The sequence below is a fragment of the Populus alba genome, chromosome 19, assembly GCF_005239225.2.
Source record: "Populus alba chromosome 19, ASM523922v2, whole genome shotgun sequence".
Classification (NCBI taxonomy): Eukaryota; Viridiplantae; Streptophyta; class Magnoliopsida; order Malpighiales; family Salicaceae; genus Populus; species Populus alba.
Genome location: NC_133302.1, coordinates 12,427,395 through 12,434,654, shown reverse-complemented (window position 1 = coordinate 12,434,654; position 7,260 = coordinate 12,427,395). Strand labels below are relative to the sequence as shown.

General features: G+C 36.1%; 1 non-coding gene across 1 annotated transcript; it reads left to right on the top strand.

Annotated features, from left to right (window-relative positions):
* The first annotated feature begins 272 nt into the window (after nucleotides 1-272).
* Nucleotides 273-379, top strand: LOC118042937 (small nucleolar RNA R71). The gene has a single exon (XR_004686540.1). It is a non-coding gene; the product is annotated as a small nucleolar RNA R71 (small nucleolar RNA).
* Nucleotides 380-7,260: the final 6,881 nt, after the last annotated feature.

Genomic DNA, 7,260 nt, shown 5'->3' with positions numbered 1-7,260 from the left:
TCTTGCCGGGTTATTTATTACTTCGACACTCCTGCACTTGGGAGAAGACATCAAGCTTTTGGTCGTGTCAAATACTTACCTCATTTACTCGTTTGTTTGCGAAGTCTCAACAAGTGCCAAACTATTTCAAGTTGACTGCCATGTTTGAGATCAATTGACGTGCAACCTCAGGTATCTTATCTATCAATGCCCCTCCACTTGCAGCATCAATGATACTATGGTCAGTAGGCATCAATCCTTCATAGAAATATTGAATGAGCAGTTGATCAGGTATTTGATGATGAGGGCATTGAATGCATAGTTGCTCAAATCTTTCCCAATATTCAGAGAATGTCTCGCCATGAGATTGTCAAATCCCACATATTTCTTCTCTTATACTGGCAACTAGAGATGCTAGGAAATATTTTCCAAGGAATATCTTCTTCATGACATTCCAAGTTCTAATGGAACCTGGGAGAATAGAGAAAAACTATGTCTTTGCTGCCCCTTTTAAAGAGAAAGGGAAAGCTTTCAACTTAACCTATTCTTCGTCAACTCCATTCATCAACTTAACCCTATCAAGCTTTCAACTTGATAGGGTGGGGCTAGCGGTTTACCACTAGTCTTATTTAGAATAGTGTTTCCCTTCAAGAAAGAAAAGGCCAATACCTAATTCAACCAAAAAATATGTTTTGAACAATACCGCTGCCGTAAATGAATATTAAAGCCACAAGCAAAAATTTTGCTTCTTTTGATTTTTTAGAAAAATAAATAACAATCACAGAAAATAAAAATAACAGCATAAGAATCAACTAAAATTACTTCTCCAGCAACAATGCCAAATTTGTTGCGATGTTGCGGTTGCACAAATTAATTACCTAACTTAAAACACAACACACAAGATAATACAAAGCAAGCAAGGGTTCAATTCCATGAAGAAGGTTCAAGTCATATTTTTATGCTAGAAGATATACAATTTGGGAGGGGGGGTTGAACGTTATCTAGGCTAAAGCAAAAGAAAACAGAAAACTATCAAGCAAAATTAAATAAAATCAGAAAATTATCAATAAAACAAACCTTGGTCACGAGACATCAATTTATATTCTGAATAGTTATCTCTTCTTAACATTGGTTAGTTAACAGAACTACCATATAACTAACCCTAACCATCAAATAACCACGATGTTCGCACTAGTAATTTAATTCAATGACAGCCTTAAGAACTAGATAAATTGATTAATAAAGAAAACATAACTGTCTGCAGTCTATGTTTGATTTGATTGAATGTTCTCCCTCAGATTAATAACATAGATCCACCACAATTATTAAACTCAGTTGCTTCATAAATTCATATACCACAACTCCGGTTTTGATATCAAACTTAGTAATAGATTGTCTATAATAATAACTTAGAGTTCACTCTAGCAATTAAAATAAACAATCATTGAAAAAATAAGCACAGCAGAACAAACATATTCATCATATAAACTGAAAATAAAAAGTAAAATAGATCTCACAGTTCTTGAAATCCGAAGGTTTCTGTGCCCTTGCAACCAAGAAAAGGAGTTTAACCTTTCATGTTTATTGAACAACTAATCAAAAAGACAGACGAATGCATGATTTCAGGTTTCTTAGAGGAAGGGGGCATTTTTCTATTCTTGGCTGGCTGTCTCCTCCTCTTCTCTCATTCTTTTTATATCCTTGGAAACCCTAGTCTCTATTTTACAAAATAATCCTCCCTTAAGTAGATAGTTTACATTTAAGTACTTCAATAACTATTTTCCTAAAAAATGAGAAATAGTGTTGCATGAAATCTTCAAGCTTTGACTTAGAGGAGCTGGATTGCTGAAATAAAACTTGGATGTCGGTTTAGATGCTTCAGAACGTAATTTGGACTCTTTTCTTCACAAAACCTGTTTGCTGGCAGAATTTAGTTGTCATCTTTGAAAAATCATATCTCCCTCATATGACATCGTTTTGGGCTTAAATTTGGAGTGTTGATAGGTCTTTGAGTCAGGAATCCAAAACCATTAAGTTTGAATCAATTGGACTTATGTAACTTCAGATATTCAATTTGGAATGGCTGAAGGTCAATATTGCCAGATTGCGAGATATGACTTTGAAGGCTGCGATTTCCATGCTCTTCCTTATTTTATTTTCTTACCTTAGATGTCCAGAAAAGTGTGGATGTTATCTTTTTAATGCCACTAGAATCACTTCATTTCAACCTCTAGAGCTCACGCTCTATAAAAGAAAAAACAATAATTGAAGGTCAAATCTGCCACTTACCTCCTATTTATTCCTTGCATCTTTCATCCAAAAGTGCCTTCAAAACATAAAATAAAGAATATCAAGACATTTTATATATAAAGCATAGGCAAAAAACTAGTTAAATATGGGTGAAACTATCGAATAATATTGTTACATCAATTACATTTGGTATTAGAGCCCGGTTCATTGCTTGCGCGATGGTGCCGACTGGGTCGTCAAGCTCTTTAAAAGGGGTGAATTGTAATATCCCACATCAGTGGGTGAGGACTTATGGGAGGGCCTTATATGAGCATGCTCACCTTGACTAGTAGGACGCGTTTTGGGGCCATGCACAACTACCAATAACAAATTCGTGAGGCATGTGGGCCAAAGTAGACAATATCTTGCTAGTGGGGTGGGGTGTTATAGGAAACTCTTATAAAAATTTAAGGGTGATCCAACAATCATATGAAACGTTATAGCTCATTTGAGCCATTACTCAAGTTTGGACGACAAGACCTCCTCCTCATTAAGTTGTGACTCCATAGCCACTCCAAGGAAAACAGCCTATGAAAACTCCTGTAAAACATTGAAGCGCTTTTGAACCGTTACTCTGGTCGACCCCGACCAGACCTCTTTGTTAGCGAGTAACGTGTTTATACCTACTCCAAGGAAAACAATCTCCAGAAACTCTTGTAAACATTTGAGGATGATTCAACAGTTGGATGAAAAGTTATGGCCCTTTTGAGGCCTTACTCAAGTCTAGCTAACAAGACCTCCTCGTCACCGAGTAGCGATTCCATACATACTCCAAGGAAAACAACCTTTTGGAAACTCTTGTAAAAATTTAAGGGTGATACAATAGTTTGATAAAAAAACTATAGGCCTTTCGAGACGTAACTTAAGTCTAACCGACAAGACCTGCTCTTCACCGAGTAGCGATTCCATACCTACTCCAAGGAAAATAGCCTCCAGAAACTCCTGTAAAAATTTAAGAGCGATACAACAGTTTGATCAAAAGTTATGGACCTTTTAAGACACTATTCAAGTATGACCGACAAGACCTCTATAAACTCCAAGAAAAATAGCCTCGAGAAACTCCTGTAAAAATTTAAGGGCGATCTAACGGTTGGATCAAAACTTATGGCCCTTATGATCTGTTACTCTAGTCTTGCCAACAAGACCTCCTCGTCACCGAGTAGCATTTCAATACTACTACAATGAAATTGACCTCCGAATACTCTTGTAAAAATTTAAGCGTGATTTAATGATTGGATCAAACTATATGGCCCATTTGAGCAGTTAGTCATGGCTGACTGACAAGACCTCCTCATCACCAAGTAGCAATTCCATAGCTACAACAAGGAAAATAGGCTTCCAAAACTCCTGTAAAACATTTTACGCGATTCAACGGTCTGATCAATAGATATGGCCCTTTTGAGTTGTTACACTTGTCTGTTGCAACTAGACCTCCTCATCACCGAGTAGCAATTACATAGCTAAACCAAGGAAAACATCCTCCAAAAACTCTATAAAAATTTGAGCTCGTTCCAATGGTTAGATTAAAAGTGATGGCCCTTTTGAGTTGTTACTATTGTCTTACTCGACCAGAACTCCTCGTCATCAAGTAACGATTCCATAGCTACTCTAAGGAATATAGCCTTCAGAAACACCTGTAAAAATTTGAGTGTGATCCGATGGTAGAATCAAAAGTTATGTCCTTTTTTAGACGTTACTATGGTCTGGCCCGACCAGAGGTCTACATCACCGAGTAGCATTTCAATAGCTACTCCAAGGAAAATAGCCTCCGAAAAACCTTATAAAAATTTAAGAGCGATCCAAAAATTGGATAAAATGTTAAGGCCTTTTTGAGTCATTACACAAGTTTGGTTGATAAGACCTCCTCGTCACTAAGTAGTGATTTCATAGCTACTTCAAGAAAAACAGACTCCAGAAACTCCTGTAAACATTTTAGCGCGATTCAACGGTTGAATCAAAATTTATGGCCATTTGGAGCTAATATTCAAGTTTGGTCGACAAGACCTCTTTATCACCGAGTAGCGATTCCTTGGCTACTCCAACGAAAACGGCCTCTAAAAACTCCCTGTAAAAAGTTCAACGTGATCTAGAGGTCAGATCAAAAGATATAGCTCTATTAAGTCATTACCCTAGTCTGGCCCATTCAGACCTCCTCATCATTGAGTAGTAATTTCATATCGAATCCAAGGAAAACAGCCTCTAAAAACTCCTCTAAAAATTTAACTATGATCCAACAATCAGATCAAAATTATGGTTCTTTTGAGCCGTTACTCTAGTTTGGCCCGACTAGACCTCCTCGTCACCGAGTAGCATTTCAATTACTACTCCAAGTAAAACGGCCTCTAGAAACTTCTGTAAAAATTGTAACATGATCCAAAGGCCCAATCAAAAGTTATAGCGCTTTTGAGTCGTTACTTTGGTCTGGCACAACCAGACCTCCTCGTCACTGAGTTGCGATTCCATAGCTACTCAAAGGAAAATGGCCTTTAGAAACTCCTGTAAATATTTTAGCACAATCCAAAGGTCATATCAAAATTTATGGCCCTTTTTGAGATGTTAGTCTGGTGTGGCATGACCACACCTCCTCCTCATTGAGTAGTGTCTCAATAGCTATTACAATGAAAACGGCCTCCGACTGCTATAAAAATTTGAGGGTGATCCAATGGTCAGATCAAACATTATAGCTCATTTGAGCCATTACTCAAGTTTGGATGAGAGGACCTCGTCAATAGCTACACCAAGGAAAACGACCTATGGAAACTCCTGTAAAAAGTTGAGCACGATCTAGGCTTAGGGTTGAGAAGTTCAAAGAAGCTTTCAATGGACTTCTTCAAGATACATGGGCTAAGGTGGACTTCAAGAGGATTTGTAATAATAAAGAGCAAGCCTTGATTAATTTGATTCATGTTCAAGAGGGGTTATTGATACTTCAAGTGTAAAATGATGATATAAAACCTTGATAAACATGCACTTTTAAGTACTAATCACTGCTGCCAGACAGAATTCAGAAACAACAAACTTGTCTTATTTAATTAGTTGGGCTATCAACAAATTTGTTATTTTTAAGAGGAGACAATTTGTTTGGGTTTTAAACTTGTTTATTTTGTTTATTTTAATTAGTTTGGGCTAGTTTTAGCTTGGGTTGATTATTATTTAAATTGGGTTTATGTGAGACCCATTAAGGAAACTAGGGTTTTGGCTTAGAGCTTAAATACTCTTTAGGAATAAATTTAGGTTAGATTTTTTATGATATTTTCAGCATTGTAGCCGACTTTTGGTTGCTCAATCTTGATTCTTGATTGAACTTTCAACTCTTCAAATAAGTAACCATTCTTTGTTGTAAATTTATACTTCCTTTGATGATAGTTTATAGTCTTGTTGCCTTGGAGCAAGTCTTTCATTGTGATAAGCTCATTCAAATCTCAACAAACTTGAGTTAGATTGATCTTGGGGTCGCAAATACCATTAAATTCTGCTAGGGTTCGCATCAGTTGGTATTAGAGCTGATCTAATCACAAGTTATATCCTTCAATTTGAGTCTTTATTGTTTCTTGTTTGATTCTTGATAGATTCGGCCACCTTTATATATATAAAAGGAGGCTTGATCTTGAACTCTTGATTGCTACCGCACAAAAAAAAAGAAAAGAAAACGAAAAAAAAATCATTTTTTTTTTTAGTTTTGGCCGAATACATGCTTGAGAAAACCTTGATCATTGGGAAATTGGCAAGTCTTGATTGGTGAATCTCTTAGTAGTCTTGTTTGTGTTGAAAATTTGGGTAGTTTAGTTGATTTTCTTGAGTTTCTAGAATTTTCTTGAATTAAATCCTTAGTTCTTGATAATTCATAATTGTTTAGCTCTTCCCTGATTTTTCCTATTTCGTGTCTTCAAATCATCATATTATTCGTGCAAATTTACATTGCTATTCATGAATTTGTCATCGAGTTTCATTTTGTTAGTTTTGTAATTCTTTGCTTCTTAAGTCTGTATTGCGTTTATAAATTCATTGTGTAGTTGGTTGTTTTTCTAAAATTGTTGCTAAGTGATTTCAAGAACTAAAAAAAGGAAATTTTGAGTGGAAAAAAGGCATAGGGAGCATATTTGAGTGAAAAGCCTATAAATTTGTGTGAAACATGAGTGTGTGAGGTGTTATTTTTATTGCTAATGATTTTCGTGCAGGTTTAAAAAAAATAATGCCTTCTAATAGTGTGCCATAGAAGAAGGATGAAATCCTATAAGAAGGGCTTTCGAGAATACAACAATAGATGGAATTTATGTTTGGTGAGCTGAGGACTAGGATTGAAAAATTAGAGACTAGGTCTGATGGAGGGCGTAGTAAAAGGGGTAGAGAAGCTAGGGAGGAGAAGAGTGTTGCTGGAAACTCTACAGATGAAGCTAAGGATGATCTTAACCGTGGTGGTGGGTTCCATACACATAGGGGAGAGAGGTATGAGAATTGGTCAAGGATGGGGCATATTTGGCCACATAGGGATTTTGAGCATAGAGGGGATTTTGATGATTTGGGAGATATAGACCGAAATTTGGGTAGTATTAAGTTAAAAATCCCAGCCTTTAAGGGAAAAACTGATCCGGCAGCTTATTTAGATTGCTAAAAAAAGGTGGAGATGATTTTTGACATCCATAGGTACTCTGAAGAAAAGAAGGTTAAGTTAGTTGTAATGGAGTTTACATATTATGTAATGGTTTGGTGGGAGAGAATGGTGGTAGAAAGAAGAAAGAATAGAGAAAGACCAGTTAGCACATGAGAGGAGTTGAAGACAATAATGAAGAAGAGGTATGTTCCTAAACAATATTATCTGGAGTTGTTTAATCATTTACAAATGATTACACAAGGTAATAAGAGTGTGGAGGAGTATCAGAAAGAATTAGAGGTGGCTATGATTAGAGATAATGTTAATGAATATGAGAAAGTTATTATATTTAGGTTTTTGAATGGCTTAAATAGAGATATAACTAAAGTTGTGGAGTTGCA